The sequence below is a fragment of the Kogia breviceps genome, chromosome 2 (assembly GCF_026419965.1).
Source record: "Kogia breviceps isolate mKogBre1 chromosome 2, mKogBre1 haplotype 1, whole genome shotgun sequence".
NCBI classification, from domain to species: domain Eukaryota; kingdom Metazoa; phylum Chordata; class Mammalia; order Artiodactyla; family Physeteridae; genus Kogia; species Kogia breviceps.
In genome coordinates, this window is record NC_081311.1 from 13,947,534 (window position 1) to 13,969,292 (window position 21,759).

The window sequence follows — 21,759 nt, forward strand, 5'->3', positions numbered from 1 at the left end:
GGCGAGATCTGAGGGATTCTATGATCCTTTTTCTTTCAGGGCTCCCTCCCAAGTTCTTCCCCTTTGCCTGTCTTGTCTTATGTCAAGGTCAAGAATGGGCTTTGCTAAATCAGCAATTTGGGTTATCTCTGGGAGGTCATTAGCAATCCCTGGCCCAGACTTTTCAAGTGGTCTCAGACCCCAGATGCTGGATTTTTTTTTCTCCCTAAAAATCAGAGGGTAGGGAGAGAAAAGTTTTAAGTGAGAAACAATAGTAGGGAGAAAACAAAACAAAGCAAAAAAGATGCATAGCTATCAAAGCATTAAACTCCTGAAGACATTCATAATAATAAAATTGCTTGAGGAGAAAACAGCTGAAGCATCCTGATCAACGCCTTAAATCTTTTATCGAAGAAAAGACAATAGTGAAAAGAAATCCTAGCATGTCCCATTGGATATAGAGTACCTGACACATAGTAGGTGCTCAATAAGTAATTTATTGTTTGATTTTTCAGGAGAAAAGTCATCTGAGAAACAAAGAGTGATTGATAGAGATCCTCCTATTTCTCATGCTTACTTTCATTGTTTCTACAGCACTCTTTGAATTTCTCAGTTGACCATGAAATCATGCTAAGTTGGAGTGCAGCATGTTGGGGTGATACGATTATCTTATTTTTTTGTGTTGTGTCTCCCTTTTTTTTTTAACAACTTAAAACATGCAAAATACCGCTGGTGCTCCGATGACCCAGGCGCCCCAGGCTACAGCAACTATGACACAAAGAGGCAGTCCTGTGGCAGCGATAGGATATCTGTGCCTAGAATTTGGATTTGACACCCTGGCAGATCCTGCGGGGATGGCAGCATTGCCGATTGAGTTGTGCCTGAACTGAACCTACCAGCACTGGAGCATGCATGCACGCATGCACACACACACACACGCGCGCGCACACACACACACACACACACTCTCACAAGCACAGACACACAGACACACACACACACACACACACACACACACACTGACTGAGCCTGTTATGGGGTGGTGGACAAAGAATGACAGGATTAATACGTGGGCTTTTGGGGGCAGTGCTGTGTTAAAGGGAAAAAAGTGAACTGAAAAAAGCCATGTTTGTTTTATGAAAGTTTAAGACCAAACCCCAAGCTTACAGTTCTGAGAAGGAGGAGGGAGACTCAGGTGATGGGTGCTGAAGCTAAGTTTTCAGCTTCCTTTCTTCACGCAGTGATGCCTCTTCTACCCGCTGCCTCTGTTCTCTCTAACGTGGGACAGTGAAAATTGGGGCCAGAAACAGAGACTGTTGGTTTTACCAAAGGAGTGTTGTGAAGTTACATGGGACAGAGTACATAGGCACACCTAGGGCGACGCCTGGTGTGTATCAGGAGCCGGATGGCAGTGAGTTCTCTCCGCACTGTCCCAGGTTCTTCATGGTTGGAGACCATGTGCTGTTCTGTGGTGTCAAGTTATTTTCTCAATACCCGGGACATATTTGAACAAAGAGAATTAATAGAATCGACTAATAGGCTGACCTCATGAATGGTGAGTGAGCAAATGAATCTAGACATTTTCAAACAGTTTAGTTGCCTGTCTCACGCTTTCCCTCCAGGGACCTCCTTTGTCACTAAATTCCCTTAAAAGACCCACTTTGCGTTTTCGCCCGTCTGTCTCATGCCACAGCACATGCTCTTTTTCCTCTCCTTCAGCGACTTCCTTTGTTTACTTGTACTGCTTTTCTCCTGCGATATGGCTCCGCCTCTAGTCCCAGTACTAACCCCTGTCCGGGCTCTGCCTCCTACATGTGCCTCTGTCTCAAGTCCTGATCCGCAAAGCTGCTGCTGCTGCTGGATGTGTGCCTTGAGGGCGAGTGATTGCTGTCTGGATCTTAACGAATGCTAAGAAGTGGCCACTTAAGACTCTCCTTGTGGTTTGGGAAGATGAGCATTTCAAAGTCATTCTGTAAGATATTAGTGGTAAAGAAAACCTTCTGCAGCAACTAAACCAGCCTGGAAAAATAAGCCAATTTGTTACTAAAACGGAAACAAACAAATAAACAAAAAACTTCTGAGCACTTGTGAACAGAGGAAAGAAGGTGTGAATTACAGCAAGTCCGCTGGCATTAATATACCCCAGTTGTATGCGTGATGGTGACCCTGGAAAGGTGGAATTGTGTTCAGTTAGACATTACCTAAACTTTTCTGAAAGGCAGGTCTGATTTTGTTTTTCCATTGTTTAAGTGGCCCTTCTCTTTGACCTTAAACCCTTACTCTGGTTGTGCCGAAGACCTGCTGGCAGTTCTCTAGACATTTCAGGATGTTTCATGCCCCAGGGCCTTTGAACAAATTCTTCTTTATCCTTAGAATGTCTTTTCTCCCTATTGTTTTCCTAACAAATACCTACTCATTGTTCCACCTCCTCCACCAAGCTTCTCCTGGTGCCCCGCATGTTAGATTGACCTTTTTCTCTTTTGTGTCCCCCTTCAGAATCTCACATTCTTCCGATACAGATGTGTGAGAAATAAATGCTCAATGCTCTGTGCCCCTGAGGTTTTGAGATCGTTTGTTATGTGGCATTGTAGTGCCGATTTATAACTGACACATGATAGAGGCCGAACTACTCTTAATTGGCGAGTTTGAAATTATATTCCACCATTAGTTCAAATGAAAACTACAGTGCAAAATGAGAATAAAGTAGTTAAAAAAAAAAAAGAATCTCACATTCTTCTCCATAATCCTAATAGTACAAGTTCCCTTTTACTGAGGGCCTTCTGTTTGCCAGTTAAGTGTAAGTGCTTTTGCTACTGTAGGTACTCACTTTACTGATGAGAACCCACAAGGTGCATGGTTTTTTTGTTTGTTTGTTTTTTGTTTTTTGCGGTACGCGGGCCTCTCACTGCTGTGGCCTCTCCCGTTGCGGAGCACAGGCTCCGGACGCGCAGGCTCAGCGGCCACGGCTCACGGGCCCAGCCGCTCCGCGGCACGTGGGATCTTCCCGGACCAGGGCATGAACCTGTGCCCCCTGCATTGACAGGTGGACTCTCAACCACTGCACCACCAGGGAAGCCCAAGGTGCATGTTTAAGGTCACACAGCTTGAAAGCGGTGGAGCAGGACCTGAGCCCAGCCAGCGTGACTGGAGCACATGTACTAACCTCCCTCCATCTAGAACCACCAGCCCATGCTGTGTCCCGTTATACGTAGCCACCATGCTGATAGCTCCGGGCGTGTGGTTTCAGTTTTTTTTTTTCCTTTCTAGATGGTGAGGCCCTGGACGTTGGTGACACTCTTATTTATATCACACTGTGTTCCAGGGCCTAGCGTAGGGCCGGTGCATGGCAGAGACTCTGAATGTTGGGTGAATTTAATAAAATTGAATGGAATTAAATTGTACTACATATTTGTGTATGTTATACATATATGTATTCTCTCTCTCTCTCTCCCCCACACCTCTCTTACTCTCTTTATATATATATATGCATATTTCACATACGTATGTGCATGCGCACATTTATATATTTTATATATGTACAGATATAGTTATTTACACATATCTACATATATGAATATGTAGGTATAGATACATAAACGAACAGACATGTCATGTATATAAAGAGAGTAAGGGAGCGGGGAGAGAGTCAGTTGGGGTCTGGAGGAATGTACGTGCATCACAATCTCTGACTTTGAACGGTGAGTTTCGAGTCTGTGTTCATCTAGTTTCTTGGTAGCCTGGATGAGACAGCTTGCACCTTGGCCTAGATAGTCTGAGAGACAGACCTCGAAGCTCTCACAGCTCTGTGCTGGGTGTCACTGCATCTAAGTGGGATGGTCCGTCGAGGAGGAGGAGGCCTGGGTAGGGAGCAGTTTTGAGTTTTTCCCTCTGCATCATCTCAGGTGTGGAGGTGACAAGTCCTGCTTTGTCCAAACATCTTTCCTCACCATTCAGTCCTCCTGAGCCTGAGCTCGTTAGTGATGCTGAGCGTGGGTTTCGTTCTGTGCCTCAAGCGCGCAGTGCACCCTCCCATCCTGAAGGTGCCGTGTGTCATGGGTAGGGCAAGACTGACTAACGACCCAGCATGGAGAACGGCTTCAGCACAAGACCAGAAAGCTTTGCTAGAGCTGCGAGGCACCTCTGAGATCTGGGGAGTTGGGTGAAGGTCCAACAATAGCCGATTCAAGGGCAAAACCCTCTCATTTACCCTTTGGATTCTGTCTCACGCTATTGCTTATAGAGGGAAAAATTTCATGTGTCCTTTATAGACAAGTGCCCAGTTGACACCGAGTGCATCACGTTTATCTTACCCTTCATGAGCACGAAATCCGTGTTTTAAAATCAGATTCTAAACCTTTACAAGCTGTCAGTTCCTATAGATTTTCTTGAAGTAATTCAGTGGCCCTGGGTGAGCCCTCCCCGCCCCCATCCGCGTCCTGTTGACCTTCCTGCCACTACCCGTCCTGCCCCTTGCATCCCCTCTCTCTCTGTGCTCCCCTGCCCTCCCCCACCCATACTAGAACCCTTCCTCTCAGCCTCGCCAGACCGCACCCATCCTTTGCCGTTGAGAACCGTTTAGGCCCGTGGCGATCTGACCCTTCCCTGCTTTGCTGTGGTATCGGTGTTCTTACAACCCCTTCCAAACTTGTCTCTTAAAAGGTAAAACACTGACAGGGATGCAGATTGGGATGGAAACATGGTAAAAAATTGTTTCTTGTGCTTTTTCACCACAGTAGTCCAAATTGCAGAGCTGAATCAACTGGTGTTTCTGCAAGAATGGAATGTCTCTGAAGTTTTCTGTCTTATTTTAAAAATATTTGCCAATTTTTAGTGTTTCTCCATTAAAAAATAGGCATTTGTGTTTATATGTAAAAACAATTTCCTAAATTATGCCTTCCGGTGTCCTTGATACATCCTACATTTCTTGGGGCAGGGCCGGCTTAGATGTCCCACCTCCTCTGTTGCATGGGGCCCTGTGCTTGGCTTAATGCTCTGCTGTCGCCATCTTGAAATTCTTTTTGTTTTTTTTTTTAATATCGTTATTGGAGTATAATTGCTTTACAGTGGTGTGTTAGTTTCTGCTGTATAACAAAGTGAATCAGCTGTACGTATACATATATCCCCGTATCCCCTCCCTCTTGCGTGTCCCTCCCGCCCTCCCTATCCCACTTGAAATTCTTGATAACTTGAGTTAGGGCCCTCATTTTCATTTTGTGCTGGGCCTTGTAAATTATGTACGTGGTCCTGCCTTTGGGGTTATATGACTGCTCTGACTGCGAAGCATGGAGTTTTGAGATTAAAACCTTAACATGAAATGTCTATCGTGACCTACCCAGTGCTTAGCGAGAGCCTAGGTGCTCTTTTAAGGAAGGAGTTCTGGGCTAAAGCTGATGGAGGGTCAGGAAGGCTGGGGGCGCTGAAGGCCACCTTTGCCCAGGATCAGCCATGCCCAGCAGTGTTCTTAATGTCTGTCTACAAAGGATAAAGAGTGAACAATCATCCTGTAATTCGTGTTCAGTAAGGCGTCCTGAGAGAGCCCTGTTTTTCATCTGGAACTACCAAGTCATTTGGTCAACAATTTCTGCTTATCTGAAGTCTTCAGAAAGAAATCCCCATTGAAGCACACCGAATTTAGAAATGGATTTTTCCTTTTAAAAAGGGTATACGTATGCTCTTCATTTGATTTCCTTTACGTTTGTAATCTCTTCTGTCTTATTCCAAAGGGGACTTTCAGACATACATGTAATACAATAATAAGAATGATACATCTGAGAAACAGGCCTGGAAGGGAACCAGGGTGAAGTCAAGGGTAAGGTGAGTTCACAAGTGCATACATACCCTGAGGTCTCGTGGATTTTGAAAGATGAGCCACAAACATGGGTCTCGGCCTCCTTGTCGTGGAGGGGAAGAGCCGGTGAGGGGAAGCAGCTCCCAGCTTGGCCTCACTGTCTCCCCGTGAGATGTAGAGACGTCGGGAATATGAGTTGCGTTTTCTGGGAACCCGTTTGCCTGAGGGACCCATCATCTCCCAGGAAATCCCAAGGGAGTGCAGGGTGCCGCTTCCTCGGAGGAGAGGGTCAGTTTGAGTATGTCGTGGTGTCCTGTCCCTCAGTCTGTCCCTATCCGCCTATAGACTGGGGCTTGAGCAGGCAACGACAGAAGCCCCCCCCCGCTCCCGCACGTCCCTCCCCCTCTGAGGGTGGTGGGAGCCGGCCAGCGCCCCGCGGTGATGACACGGGCGGTGGCTCCAGCGACCCGATGGCAGCAGCAGCAGAGGCGGTGAGCCCGGCGCTGGCAGTGTTGGTGGCACTTTCGCGGTGGCGGTGGCACCAGCACTGGCGGTGGCGGTGGCACCAGCACCGGCGGCACCCGTCCCAGCAGGAGGTGGCACGGACTGCACCTTCGAAGCGGATGCAGCAACGTTGCAGCAGCTGCAGGAGCCGGTCAGCTTCAGCCAGTGTGGGAGGCGGGTGGCCGGAGTGGCCCAGAGGGGGCCCTGCAGTGGCTCCGTGGGTGTCAGAAGCCTGGACGACGGGAAACAGCACAGAGGCCCATCCAAGGAGGTATTTGAGGCTCCCCTGGAGGAAGATTCCCCCAACAGCAGGTGGGAGTTGGAGCCAAAGAAACGCTCTTTATGCTGTTCAGCGACCCCATTTTTAGCCTTAGGATAGGGTGACCCATAAAGAGATGAGTGACGTGAGATTTAGAGCATTTTGGAGATAAGAACCAAGCAGCTGGTTAAGAGAAGCTCAGTTCTCCCTTATGTGGGCAGCTGAGCACTCATTCATTCCTTCCTTCATTCATTCAGTGATGGTTCAGCAGACATCAGTGGAATCCTTCTGGCGTCAGGTTTCAGCGATCTGAACTGGCTCTGCCATTTGCTAGTCTGTGATCTTGAGAAAGTTATGTGATTCTCTACACCCCAGTTTCTCCATCTGTGACATGAACTATGAATAATACTAAGTATTCACCTCAGTGGGTTTTAAGAGAATCAGATGCACATGAAGTTTTTAGCAGAGCGGCTGGCACCAATTCAGCATCCAATAAGCGTGAGCTATGGTGAAAGGTTATGAGGTGTTCATAACCCCTCACTAACTAAAGTAGCATTTGTCCACATAATGAAATGCTGTGTTGCCACCGTCCGGAAGGGTGCGCTCTGTTACCTGTGGCCGCGGCGTGGTGCAGAGATTATGGGTGCTTCGATTGATTGGATTTAATTACTTTTGTTATCTGCCTTTCAGGATTTTTCCAAAGCACATGAACTGTACATGAGATTTTCAAACAGCAGAGAAAGAAATCCCATGTGACCATCTCTTTGGTGCATTAATGTTTCCTGACGCCTCTGTCTCCCACGTGCTTGAACAGTTCCCGTGAAGAGAGGCACAAGGGCACTCAGGGCAGCTTATCAAATCTGTTGGCAGCTCTGACTCTCAGAAAGTTCTTCTGTAGACTGTTTGCAGTCTCTGACAGTTATGCTTCTTGTTCATTTCTTCACTTAACAAATACGTGTTAAGTGCCTCATATATGCCAGGCACGGTGATAAAGTCTAGGGAGACGATGCTGAACGGGGAAACCTGTAGGCTCCCTTCGTGGAGCTGGTAGTTCAGTGAGGTCCTCAGACTGTAACCCAGTGATTAAATAAATGTGTCATTACGAGTGGGAGTGCACAGCAGAGATGGTGGGGAAGGGGAGTTGTGGGAACGTCCCTGGGAGGTGACAGTTAAGCTGAGACACGAAAATGTGTAGGAGATATTGGGGGTGTAATGGGGGGGCAGTGAGCAGTCCAGCGGGAGGGGCAGAGTCTGCTTAGGAACCACACAGAGCATCTAATTCCCTTTCCACATTGAGCCCTTAAATATTTGAAGATAGCTTCTTCTGTTTTGCCCCCAGTCTCTTCAGCTTTGCTTCTTAGAATGCGATTTTACAACCTTTTGTCATTCTGATATCCAGTCTGTTGATATGCTCCCCGTTTAATAACAATTCGACTGAGCTATATTTCACATACCATACAGTTCACTCATTTAAATTGTTCAATTCGATGACTTTTAGCGTATCACGGAGTTGTGCAACCATGACCAGATCAATTTTAGATCACTTTTATCACCTCAAAAGGAAACTCCCTTTCCTGTAGCAGTCAGTCTCCATTCTCCCCACCCCAACCGCTGCCCTGGGAAACACTTCATTGTTCTCTGATACTAAGTGCTTATTCTGGATACTTCACGTAAATAGAATCATACAGGAGGTGGCATTTTGTACCTGCTTTTTTCATTGAGCACAGTGTTTTGTTTTTTTTCTGTGTGTGTGGTACGCGGGCCTCTCACTGTTGTGGCCTCTCCCGTTGCGGAGCACAGGCTCCGGACGCGCAGGCTCAGCGGCCATGGCTCACGGGCCCAGCCGCTCTGCGGCATGTGGGATCCTCCCGGACCGGGGCACGAACCCGCGTCCCCTGCATCGGCAGGCAGACTCTCAACCACTGCGCCACCAGGGAAGCCCAAGCACAGTGTTTTTAAGGTTCATCTATGTTGTAGTATGTACCAGTACTTCACTTCTTTTTATTGCTCAGTAATATCACATTGTATAGATATGTCACGTTTTGTTTATTCATTAGTCAATCGATGGACATTTGGGTTGTTTCCGCTTATTGCTTATTATGAATAATGCTGATGTGAACGTTCACATACAAGTTTTTGTGTGGATGCATGTTTTGACTTCTCTTGAGTATATACCCTTGAGTGGAATTTCTGGGTCATGGTAACCCTATATTTAACTTTTTGAGACACTGCCAGACTGTTTTCCAAAGCCACTGTGCCATTTTACATCTCAACCAGCAGTGTATAAAGCTTCTTATTCCTCTACATTCTGGCCAACAGCTGTTAATCTGTCTTTTTGATTATAGTCATCCTCCTGAGCGCAAAGTGATATCTCATTGCAGTTTGATTTGCTTTTCAGAAGATGTTAGCATCTTCTCATGTGCTTATTGGCCATTTGTAAACTTTCTTTGGAGAAATGTCCATTCATATCCTTTGCCCATTTTTAAATTGGGTTATCTTTTTATTATTGATTTGTAAGTGGTCTTTATATATTCTAGATGCAACTTCCTTATCAGGTATATGATTTACAAATATTTTCTCCCATTCTGTGGGTTATCTTTTCACTTTCTTGATGGTATCCTTTGAAGCATAAAAGTTCTAAATTTTGGTAAAGTCCACTTTATCCTTTTTTCCTTCTTTTTGCTTGCACTTTTGATGTCATGTGTAAGAAACCATTGCCTAATCTAAGGTCGCAAAGATTTATGTTTTTTTCTCACAACTTTTATCTCTTCTCGTAAGAGTTTTACAGTTTTAGCACTTACACTTAGGTCTTCCATCCATTTTGAATTCATTTTTGTATATGGTATGATGCAGGGGTCCTTCTTCATTGTTTCATATGATATTCAGTTGTCCCAGTACCATTTATTGAAAAGACTGTTCTTTCCCCCACTAAATTGTCTTAGCACCCCTGTCAAAATACACATGTGAGGGTTTATTTCTGAACTCTCAAGTCTATTCCATTGATCTATATGTCTGTCCTTCTCTAGTACCACACTACTGACTATTGAAGTTCTGTGATGAGTTTGAAATTACAGAGTGTGAGTCTTCCAACTTTGCTCTTATTTTTCAAAATTGTTTTGGCTATTCTGGATCCCTTGGATTTCCATGTGAATTTAGAATCAGCTGTCAATTTCCTCAGAGAAGCCAACTGAGGTTTTTAAAGAACTTGTGTTGAAACTAGAGATCAGTTTTGGGGAGTACTGCCATGTTAACAGTATTAAGTTTTCTGATCCATGAACATGGGATATCTTACCATTTATTTAGGTCTCCCTTAACTTCTTTCAACAATGTTTTGTAGTTTTCAGTATGTAAGTTTTATACTTCTCCTATTAAGTTTAATCCTAAATATTTTATTGTTTTTGATGCTATTATAAATGAAATTTTTAACATTTCACATTTGGATTGCTCATTTCACATCCCTTTTACAATGTGGTCCTTAAAACCATCAGACTAGCACTGAATACAGTGGGATGCCCACCTTACCCTCGCAGATACAATTCCATGACTGTAAGCCAAGACAGAGTTAGCTTTTTGTGGGAAGGGGGAAAGGAGGCTAGGGTGAAGGCACAGTAACATCACATATGATGACAAATGACTTATGTCAACAAAAACCCTTTATACGTTTTCAAGTCTTCGGCCACTGTACCATGCTTCCCTCATTCTATACCTGGACAGATAGCTCTGGGAGCCAAAGGTAGCACATTACCCTTTCCATTTCATATTCTTAGATTCAGTGCATTGCCTCTAGTCTATGAGTGAGATTGATTTGGATGCTGATTCTGATCCCGGTCATGATATCTTTGTCTCCCAGCCTATTCCCAAATGTCGTGAACATACCCTCTTTGTTTTCATTCAGTCCAGTGATGCAAAGGTTCAACAGGACTTTGCCGAGGATAGAGGCTTGAGGTCCTGAGCTCAGAACTTCTCTCTGGGATCATCAAATTTCAGAACCTCTCTCTGGGATCATCAAATTTCAATCTTTGAAAAACAACATCCAGGGCTTCCCTGGTGGCGCAGTGGTTGAGAATCCGCCTGCCGATGCAGGAGACACGGGTTCGTGCCCTGGTCCGGGAAGATCCCACATGCCGCGGAGCAACTAAGCCCGTGAGCCATGGCCGCTAGGCCTGCGCGTCCGGAGCCTGTGCTCCGCAACGGGAGAGGCCACAACAGTAAGAGGCCCGCGTACCGCAAAAAAGAAAAACAACATCCAGCCAGTCCCCAAGCCACCTAATAGTTCTTGCGCTCAGCTCAATAGTCCTTGCATCCAATCCATATGTCAACCACACTGAATTTGTCAAATGCCTTACTGAATTCTTAAATACTTGATGTACTTCATTTCTACCAGTCTAATAATCCTGTCAAAGAAGGAAACAATTTTATCTGACAGCTTTTCCTCTGTGAGTCCACTGTGGGTCCTAGTGATCTTTGCTTTCTACATGTTCATAAACCATAAATCTCCTTTAACAGCCATCCCTGAACCTTTTCTACCAAACTCACAAGCCAGTTATTCTTTTCTTGTAAGAGAATTAACTTCAGATGAAGAAACAGAGAATCACTGAGATTAAAGTCATACTTAAGGCTGGTAAGTGTGGAGGGAAGACTAGAATCCAAGGTGTATGATGACTTCTCCCAAGCCCCTTCCACTCATGATGGAGAAAGTTCACTTGTGGACAGTGATGAGAGCAAGTGTGAATGTGGGAAGAAACTCAGAAACTCCATGTCATCAGGTAAACTTAGGTGTATGACTTCCTGTACCCTCCGTGAAGTACTGCTGCTATGCACATAGTGTTGCAGTTGCCTGAGCGAACCCCAGAGGATGGACAGAACATGAAAAGGGGTCTTTTAACACACATCTGTGGCTTCTTATTATCTCGTTTAATTCAGGTTCCCCTTTGGCCTGAATTATCTGGATTTCATTAATTCAACAAGTATTTACTCACTTTTTTTCTAGGCCCCATGCTAGGCTCTGGGGATCCTGAGATGTGAGAGGCACAGAAAATGTGGACAGGTCAATCCGGCGCCATCATGTCCCACAGTGTGTACTGTGGTAGGATGTGACTTGCCATCCTGCCCCCCTGAGGCCCCAGGCTTCTTCCCATGCAGTCAAGATGTCAAGTGACACAGGTGAACCAATGTGCAGTCACAAAGCAGCCAACAAATATTTATTTAGCATCTGTTCTAGACGTGAGAATACAGCAGTGAATAAAACATGAATTCCTGTCCTTGTGGAACTTACATTCGTGTGTGTGTGTGTGTGTGTATAAAAATCTTATCATGTATGTCAAATGATAAATGGTACAGAGGAACACTAAAGCAGAATGGGGGATAGGGAGTGATGGGGTTAGAACTGAAAATAGGGAGTCCAGGGAAGGCTCACTGAGAAGGGGACATCTGAGCAGCAACCCGAGGAAGGTAAGTAAGTGGTCAAGCCATGTGGCTATCTGGGGCAAGAGCGTCCTGGGCAGAGGAACAGCTAGTGCAGAGGTCCTGAGGTAGGTGTTGCCTTGCGTGTTAGAGGGCCAGCAAGGAGGCCACATAGCTGGGGGATGAGGCCAGGGAGGGCTATGTAGGCCACGGTCAAGGATTCCAGCTTGTCCTCTGAGACAGGAAGTGAGGGTCTTGAGTGGTAGAGTGGCATGATCTAACTTATATTTTTAAAGGATCCCAGTGGCTGTGTTGAGAATAGACTTTGATGGTCATTGAGGTAGGCAGAGAGGCCCGTTAGGAAGCTCTCGTGAGGTACAGATGGGAGACAGTGCTGATTTGGATTAGGGCAACGGGTGGAGATGGTGAGAAGCAGGCAGGGGTTGGAGTGGGAGTCTCCAGGGATTCTGGCAGCTGGATGTGGGATGTGAAAGAGATGAGTAGGAATATGATGCCGGCATTTTGGGCTCAAGCAACCGGAAGCACGAAGTCACCGGTTACTAAGGTGCAGACGGCCGGAGGAGGGGGAGGTGAGGGGGCCTGTTTGTCAGACTCACCCGTTGCACGTGCAAGTCAGGTGGGGGGGGGTGGCTCGTGCTGGAAATGTCGGTGTGGGAGTCATCAGCACATCGATGCTGTTTAAAGCCAAGAAACTGGAAGAGACTCCCTCTGTGAGAGAGTGTGGATGGAAAAGAGATGCCTGCGGACTCAAGCCTCGGGCACACCCACATTTAGAGCTTGTGCAGAAGAGGAAGCAAGAAACGGAAAAGTCCGAGATGCTGTGCCAGTGAAGGGAGGGGAAAAGCATGGGCCCTGGAAGTCGAATGACGAAGGTCTTCCCTGGAGGAGGGGGGGTCGGCTGCGGCGAGTTGTGCTGATTGGCCGTGGCTGATGAGCACTGAGCACTGACGCGTGTCCGTGGACTTCGTGGCCACAGCAGTGGTGGAAACGGCAGGCAGGTACCACTCCTGAGGCATCTCACAGGCCGGGCGCAACCTGCATCTCTCCTCGGGTGATCACAGCGACTGTCCCCTGCGCTCGTCTCCAACTCCACCCTGGGCCTCCCATCTCTGTCGTGGTCCCTAAAATGGCAAAATGACTCTTCTTCTTTGATATTCCTGTGTTGACAAGTGTCTTCCTGACTAAGCTGTTTGTCAAAATTCAGAAACTGCATTGGTTTTCTGCATTTTGCTAATTAAGACATATTTGGTTTTTTTTTTGTTTGTTTTGGTTTTTTTTTTGCGGTATGCGGGCCTCTCACTGTTGTGGCCTCTCCCGTTGCGGAGCACAGGCTCCGGACGCGCAGGCCTAGCGGCCATGGCTCACGGGCTTAGTTGCTCCGCGGCATGTGGGATCTTCCCGGACCAGGGCACGAACCCGTGTCTCCTGCATCGGCAGGCGGATTCTCAACCACTGCGCCACCAGGGAAGCCCATATATTTGTTTAATTTTAATGCAACTGATCCAGTACAACCTACAACCTACTTCTACCACTTCAACACATATTAATCATTTCTAAACATGTTTGATCACATGCAGATTCCCTCAGGAGGTACATTTCCAATACACGTGTTATTCAATGTAATGATTTCCCGCATACTGTCACTGTTCTCTGGATCATTCTAACCCACCGTAGGTAACATGTGATGGGGCTCAGTTCTGCCCTGTGTGCTGGGGACGGGAGGTCGGTGGAGCCATATATGTCAGAGGAATTTGGAGGGTCCCCAGATGGATGCCGGACATTTGGGGGTGGAAAGGACGGCAAAAGCAGAATCTTGGAGCCGGGAACATGCAAGTGAGTTTGGAACCAGTGAATAACTGCTGTGGGTGGAGTATAGACTCACGGGATGCAGGGTTTGGGCTGCCCACGGTGGAGCTGTCTGTGAAGAAGAGGAAAAGTCAGGAGTCCCTGAGTCAGTGGGGTCCTTCCTGTGGATCCGTCCCAGAGAGCTGTGAACTCTGGAGAGGCCCAGAGAGACAGGAGGTGAGAGCCCTCAGCAGCGAGGGCTGCAAAGGGTTAACAGACCAGGGCAAGGTACAGACCCAGGAGGGTTGCTGGCAGGTGTGACCGTCCACCCCTCTACGAGGTATACCGGGACACGGTGTGGTGATCTCTCCATCATTTACCATCCATTTTGTTGTGGTTGTTTTTAGTTGCTATCTTATCAAGACAAATTTTAATTTTCACACTCACTGATTGAACAGAACCACGATTTACAGAGCACGTACTGCCACGTTCCTTGCTCTAACATTTCCCGTCTCTGACAGTTGCAGTTTTCCCTCTGGGACATCAGGCCACTATATGTTGTGAGGACAGGCTGTGGCATCCCCTTTGATGGGGGCAGTGTTTGGAGATGTGTCTGTGTCCCCCTTCCCGGTGTCACTGACGTTACAGTTGGCGTCGAGCAGCTGAGCAGAGCAAAGGACCAGTGGGTGAGTTGGGCTTCCCCTGAGGAGCGGGCCTCGCCTTGGCCCAGACCCTGGTCTACCTCAAAGGGCTGAGGCACGGTCCTCAAGGGGCCAAGAGGGACAGTAAAGCTCATAGGTTCCCGACCGGGATGGGGTCATCTGCCCGAGCAAGGAGTCGAGACTTTATCCTGTAGCTCAGGGAGAACCAGCCAAGCTCTTAAGAGGACCCATGTGATCAGGTTTGTTCCGATTTGGAGAAATCCATGGCAGGGCATGGAGAGGGGAGGCGCAGGAGGCAGGGAGGCCCGATGGGGCTGATGTAGTAGCCCAGGTGAGAGGCAGTGAGGACTGGGCCCAGGGCAGGGACACTGGAGGGGAAGAGGAAGCTGGTGATGAGAGTGTCATTGCAGAGGTCTGGTCAACAGGAATTGGTGCCTGATTGGATGTGGTGTGAAGTCCAGGATGACCGCCAAGTGTCTGACCTGGGCAACCAGATCGATGCTACTGCTTTCAGCTCCTGCAGGGAAAACAGTGAGATGATCTGGCGCCATCTTCATATTCTGCAGATTATCTTGAATGGCTCACACTTTTGAGGCAGAGGTTTTTGGTTTTTTTTTGGGGGGGTGGGGGTTGCAGGCGGTGCGGAGGGAGAGGAAAGTGAGCCTGAAATATTCGAACAGCGGTTTTGATTCTACCCTTCTCTTCATTCTATTGGCAGCCTGGCATTCTTAGGAGTGTGGAGCACAGAGAAATCTTAAACAGAGAATTGTTATGTGTAGATATGAGGATGCCATACTGCCCATTGGATTTCCTCTGCCAGAGCCACGGAAGGAGTGAATGAATAGAAGACCAGCCTATCCCTGAACTTGACGGTGTCAGGGGCGGCTGGACTCAGATCACCGCAGATGGCTTAGCATGGGTTAGCACTCAGCACGCTAAGCACACTAAGCCAGCCCCTTCTTTCCTATTGTCTGCGTAACTCCATTGTTTTAAGCAAGCTGACTTCGTAGCCAGGGTTCATTCACTGCAGACGAAGCCTTTGTTAGAAAAAATTAGATCTCTGAAGCTTCTGGAGAGCTGGGGAAAAGTCACAAGCCATTAGCAGTGAAAGTTTCAATTCCAGATCCCTAGGCAAAAATGGCAGATGGCGTTTCTCCCTTGTTAATTCTTAAAAAAAAAATTAAATATGAAATAAACGAATCTGGATGGTGGGGGAAGGGCATGGCCTCCAATAATTATTTACTCCTGCCTGCCACTGGAATATAGTTTACAGTTCTCAATAATCCAGATGATTCTGGCAAACTATAGATTTCATTTTCAACCTTCAGCAGTATAGTTGATACATATATATGGGTGAAAAGATGTCACACATGGATGTCATGACTTGAATGGCTGAAATAGTATTTAAATTCTGTTTTCTTCAGGTGACCAGATTTCCCCCCCACCTCTTCATTGACCCATTTGGGAATTGTTTTAAAACAGCCCAAGGATGGCTTTCCCCATCAGAAAAAGAAACTCAGTCACAATCAAGGGGCTGAGCAAATGGGTAGTTGGAAGCATTTTGTAAGCTCCAGCATCAGAAGGAGTCTTTTAAGCCATGTAGCAAAAACTCTGTTGAAGATTTGAGGCAACCTTAAGCTTGGTATTTCTCATTAGAAAGACTTGTATCACCCTGAAAAGAAGGGAAACCCTCCATTAAAAAAAAAAAAAAACCAGTTATGTGAGTGGCAGATTTTCCCGGAGCCCACGGCTGCACAGGCCACTTGAATTAGACATCAGAGTTGTCGCGTGTGAGCAACATGGTACCTTTTACGCCTCGGATCACTCCATATAACGTCAGCCGTGTTCTACTAAGTCAGGAGCCTGAGACAGAAAGGCCTCCTCTGCTTGCTCCTTCAGGGTGATGATTTGGGCGCTCCTGAAATCTCTGGGCCTCTGAGACAAGGTCAAGAGCGCATGAATCAAACGATAATTTGGAGCATTGTTTGGCCTGGCACGTGGCCGCGTTCTCTGCTCTGAGAGCAGCGGTACCTGGGACAGGACAGGCGTCTTCTGCCTCTGGAGATGCCAGCTGAACCGGGAGAACAACGGCTTCGGGGATTTTACAGTCAGTCTTACAGTCAGTCATTCCTCTGTTGGGCACCAGATGATACAAACGTTTTCAGAAGGAAAAGGTGCTTTGAGCTGGAAGGGGCTTCAGGCATCCCCTAGGCAGGGTAAACTAATTGTGTTAAGCATGAGGGCCACGCAGTCAAGTTTTGGACATGTCAGTCACTGACTCTGTCACCACTATGTAAGTCACTGAACTTCTCTAAGCCTCTGTTTCCTCTTTCCTAAAATGAAGAAACAATATGCACCCAAGAGGATATTTAAGAGGCTTGATTGAGACGATACAGTTAAAGAGCTCAGCCCCGTGCCTGGCACACAGTAAATGCTCAATAAATGTTTGTTAATGTAAATTTAGCCCAACTCCTTCATCATGGGGGAGTGTAGAAGCCAAGAGATAGAGCAGAAACAAGAGTCCTATGGAGATAACCATCTTGTCCGATAGATGCACCGCTTAGGGATGCAGTCCTTCCAACTGCAAACAAGCTTTGTGGTTTTCAGCATCATCCTCAGGAGACGGCGAGCAGCAGGGAGAACACATTGAAAAGTTAGAATTTGCAACTGGCGGCTTTAGAGCCATGTCCGGAGGGAACGGTCCAAAGGCAAATGGCAAATTCTGACCCTGCCACCGTTATTTTGGACAATCGACCCAGCTCATGTAAAGCAAGGTGCTAGTCTCCCAGTTCCCTCCCAGGGTTTTTGTTTGATTGCTTGTTTATTTTATTATTGTATTTTGGGTCTGATGCAGAGGAAGTCCATTACTCTGGCCAGATTTACAGGTGACTCGGAGTCGGGAGAGGATGGCTGATTCATTGGCTGCTGGGTTCACAGAGGTCCCAAAAGTCCAAAAAGAGCTGAAGCTGCTAATAATTAAAATGAGACAGGGATACATTCAAAGTCCTGTACTTGGGTTCAAAAGTCGACTGCATAAACAAACTGCATAATTGCAAGAGCATGTTAAAAGAATTTAGGGTTTTTTGTAATTTATTGAAAAGGTGAGAGTATTCCTTACAAGCTTCTGCCCCATCTGACTTTAATCTTCATTGTTTTAGCATCTCAAGGCTGTTGGAAACTCCACTTGGCATTTCAAAGCTTCCTGCTCAGCTTTCCAGTTTCCTCTGTCAGTTTCAGAACTTGGCAAGTGTCTTACGGGCGAAAGCAAGAAGTGTGTTGCGCTAATTTAACTGTCCTTCCTCTTCAGAAGAAACACAGGCCCCCACAAATCCCTGCTTTTTTAATCCCTCCATTCTCAGGAGGCTTCCTGAGGCTCTGCTTGTTTCTCTGCCTCCTTGTAGCTGTCCACTGCCTGGGCCCCTCATTGGACCCTCGGCCCCTTGCTTCGTGTCCAGGATTAACAAATTCCCTGACGCAAAAAGGGACAGCAGAATGTCAGGCCACCTTACCATCCAGTTCTCCCCGCTCTGCGATTTTTGCCTGCTTAAGTCCTGGGTTTCTCAACAGCTCTCTAATGCCTTCACACAGAGGGGTTTTGTATTTGATTTCAGCCTTCCTTGCTGGTTTCAGTAGGAGAGATGGTCTGCCAGAAGCCACTCTCGTGCACAGAAGCAGAAGCTGCGCCCTTCTGTTCTTGATCTTGGGGGATACCATCATTTTCCTGATGGTTGTGAGTGTCCTATTCGTTTACTTAGGCTAGAGACAAATATACAAAGGGTGCTTTGTCACAGGTGTAGTAGGGTAAAAGGGAAAAGGGCCGCTTTCCCCATGAATATGGTGACAAGCCTCTCTCTCTCCCACTCAGACTGTGGTTTATTCCAGAGGGCAAATGGTCAGATTGGGAGGGAACAGTCCCACTGCATTCTGGCCTGGCTTGAACACAGAGGGCTGATGCCGCGGAAGGGGTGACCATCCAACAGCAGGGGTGATCAATGGCACCCATCTAGGGAGGGACAGCAGGGGGTTGCGCGTATGGAAAGCAGACCCCGTGAGGAGCCACACTAGTGGCCAAGCCTCACCGAATGCCTTTGCCATTTAAACATCACAATGAGCCTATGCAGTAAAGGTTATTACTAATGCCCATTTCACATATGAGGAAACCGAGGCCCAGAGGTTATGCTTAAGTGGCAGAGCCAGACTTGAGTGCAGGCGGTTTAATTCCAGAGTTGCCGCACCGCCTCATAATAGACGTGAAGATATTTAGCCTGGACAAAGAGGAGATGAGCAGGGGAGGCGGTGAGGCAGATCACTCTTTTTTTTTTTTTTTTTTTTTGGCGGCACAGTGAAAGTGCCAAGTCTTAACCACTGGACCGCCAGGGAATTCTCTTGATCACTTTAAAAAATATCTAAAGGAAAGAGGAATCAGAGTTGAGCTCAATATATAGAAAGATCAGTTAGAACCTTGCAGAGCTGGACCAGCTACCTTGCTTCAGGTGTGAGGGAGGGCATGAGCTCCCTAGCCCTGGAGGGTCCGAGCTGAGGCTGGACTAGGTGATTTTGGCTTGAGGCCCCTTCTGGCAGGTGGAGTCTGAGTGCAGAGAGCAGGAGGAGCCCTGTGGAGGTGGCCTGAGGGCCAGGAGCCCTAGCCTGACTCTTTAGGCTCCTGAGGGCCTGCACTGCCTCAGCATCCCCCTCCCCCACAACTTTCTCTCTCTCTCTCTCTCTCTCTGCCTCTCGTCCTGCTTCAACCACTCCCCTGCTCACTCACAAAGCTCTAACCACACCTGGGTTTCTGTTGCTGCAAGAGGCCAAGTGCTTTCTCACTCCAAGTTTGTTGCACAAGCTGTTGCCGCCTCCTTCTGTTGCCATGGCCAGCCCCTGCTCATCCTTTAGAGCCAGCTCAAACATCACCTCCTCCAGGAAGTCTTCCCTGAACACCTCATCCTGCGTAGCTCTTCCCCAGTTAATCTCAGTCTTATCCCCATGTTTGCTTCCCTCATGGCACTAACCACAATCTGTGATGATCTTCATAGTTTTTTCTTTGTAGAAAGTCAATTCCATGGAGGCAGGGCCACTTTTGTCTTTTTCATTATGTATCCCTCCCTAATCCCTAGCAGTGTCGAATACTTGTTGAATGAATGAGTGACTGACCTTGACTATATTACTGTAGGTCACAGTTTTCTCATCTATTAAGTGGGGAGCAGCTGTAGAGGAAATGTGATTAGTGCAGTGGTTCTCAAACTTGAGCATGCCTCAGAATCATCTGGAACGCTTGTAAAAACAGATTACTAGACTCACCCACAGAATCTCAGGAGGTCTGGAGAAATTTTGCATTTCTAATGTAATGTTGATGCTGCCGGCCAGGGGGCCCCACTTTGAGAACCACTGGGTTTGACTATGCGCAGGTCCCCTGAGGCACCACCCATCTTTAATTTTATCAAATTGAAATAATGAATATAAAAGTGCTGTGTTTATAAAAACAGTATAGATAAATGCAAGAGATGTTTTGAAACATTACTTTCAAACATAAAAGGGGAAGGGAGGTGGTGGGAAGAAAGGAAAGGAAAAAAAACCTTTCTAAATCAGGAGGGATTAACCCCTACGGATGGCGTTTATAATGGCAAAAGGTCAGTTACATGGAGGTGCCGGCTGACCAGGGCAAGCGGCCAAGCTGGTCCCTGGAAACGATGCTCGAAATGCAGCGGTTGCTGCAGCCGGGAGGTTTCAAGAGCGTTTCCTGCTGGCTCAGCATTTAATCCCCACCTCGGAGGGTAAAACGAGAGATTCACAGCTAAGGAAGAAAGTGAGAGTCCAAACCAGGGGGAAAACAAAACAGAAGCAGAAACCCGTTGTGACGCTAGAAGAAACATCTCATGACGCGCAGGTTTGCCTCGGTCTGGCGGGAGGTTTTGTTCGCTAAGTGCTAAGCACCGATCAGAGTTCACATTCTTCCGAGTTCCCCCACCGCCACCCCGCCCCGGGTTGTCTTTGGTTGCTCTCCACGTCTCTTCGTCCACGCAGCCTTACACCAGCCAACCCGCATCCCTACCCCTCTGCGATGAGACCCGTCCTGCCGTGACGGGTTTTAGGTGGCCGCCCACCGAGTCTCTGAAGACCAGGGCAAGTGTCTCCCACCTCTCCTTACTAATCCTCTTCAGCCTGGGAGTGGGGTCCTCCAGGGCAGACGCAGTAGCAAGGGCAGGCCTGCAGGGGCGCCGGAGAGCAGAAGCTGGTCTGGCCTCAGCCCAGCAACCACTTGAACCAGACCCCTGAATCCCAGAAGCGAGGCCGTCCTTGAGTTGCGGGTGTGTTAAAAACATCACCATCGTCATCACTTATTATGTGTCAGGTAATGGGCTATTCACTTTACTGGACTTTTCCACTTAATCCTCGTCGGGCTGAGAGCACAAATGCTAATTTCACCCCAATTTTTATAACCCAGGAAACCGAGCCTTAAAGAAGTTTAGAAAGTTGACCAAACTCAAGCTAGAAAGAGGCGGATCTGGCTTTGAATCCAGGTGTGCCTGACTCTGGCGCTTTTGCCGTACTGAGGGGGGCACGGTGCTTCCCTCTGTGTGTGAAGGGGTATAATGGAACCCAGTTAACTGCAATTATGAAGAGCTGGATTGGCAGTTTGTGCTGATATCTACCACCCCCCCCACCCCTGCCCCCAAATAACTGTCCCCACTCCCCATCAGCTGCAGGGGGAACACCACCGACTGTTGCCTGGTGGGAGCACCACGGTTCTCTAACCCTGTGCAGCAGCAGGGAGGGGGTGGGGGTGGGAGAGTCCACAAAGAAATGCCGCACAGGGGAGCAAGCAGCAGAGCATCAAACATGCAACAGTCAAGAGCTGCCTGGACTGGAAAGGCCATCTGTCTTCCAAAGGAGGGACTCTTAAATCATGATTAGAAGAAAGTCGGCAGGATAATTGTGGGTCTCATCATAAGTACACTAGGAACTGTTCTGTGGAACAGGATGTCCACATTGGCCAGTTGAACTGTGAAAAAAGAGGTTCTGGAAATAAGCAGGCTTAGGGAAATGCTGTGTTGAAGTCTCACAGGTCTCTTGACAGAAGGACCTTGCTAGTGCCTCTCATGTGCTTATGGGGTCATTGTAGGGCTCAGCTTGGAAATCAGCCTCATACCATGTTACATCCAAACACACACACACATCAGACCTCAAAAGAATGGCAATTATGTAGATATTTAGTGAAGGTTTCTGGGGAGTGATCAGCAGAGCAGGAAGTTAATTGCCCAGCTTGCCTCTAAATTTCCTAAACATTCTCTTTCATTTCCTGGCTGCTCCCCTTCCCCCAGCTGCACCAAGGCCCGAGGTATAGGAAAGCCTATTAGACT

The 21,759-nt window shown here is 47.4% G+C and overlaps 1 protein-coding gene across 6 annotated transcripts in view; it reads left to right on the plus strand.

Moving 5' to 3' along the window:
* HSPA12A (heat shock protein family A (Hsp70) member 12A) overlaps positions 1 to 21,759 on the plus strand; it is a 165,434-nt gene that overhangs the window by 15,239 nt on the left and 128,436 nt on the right. The window lies entirely within an intron of this gene.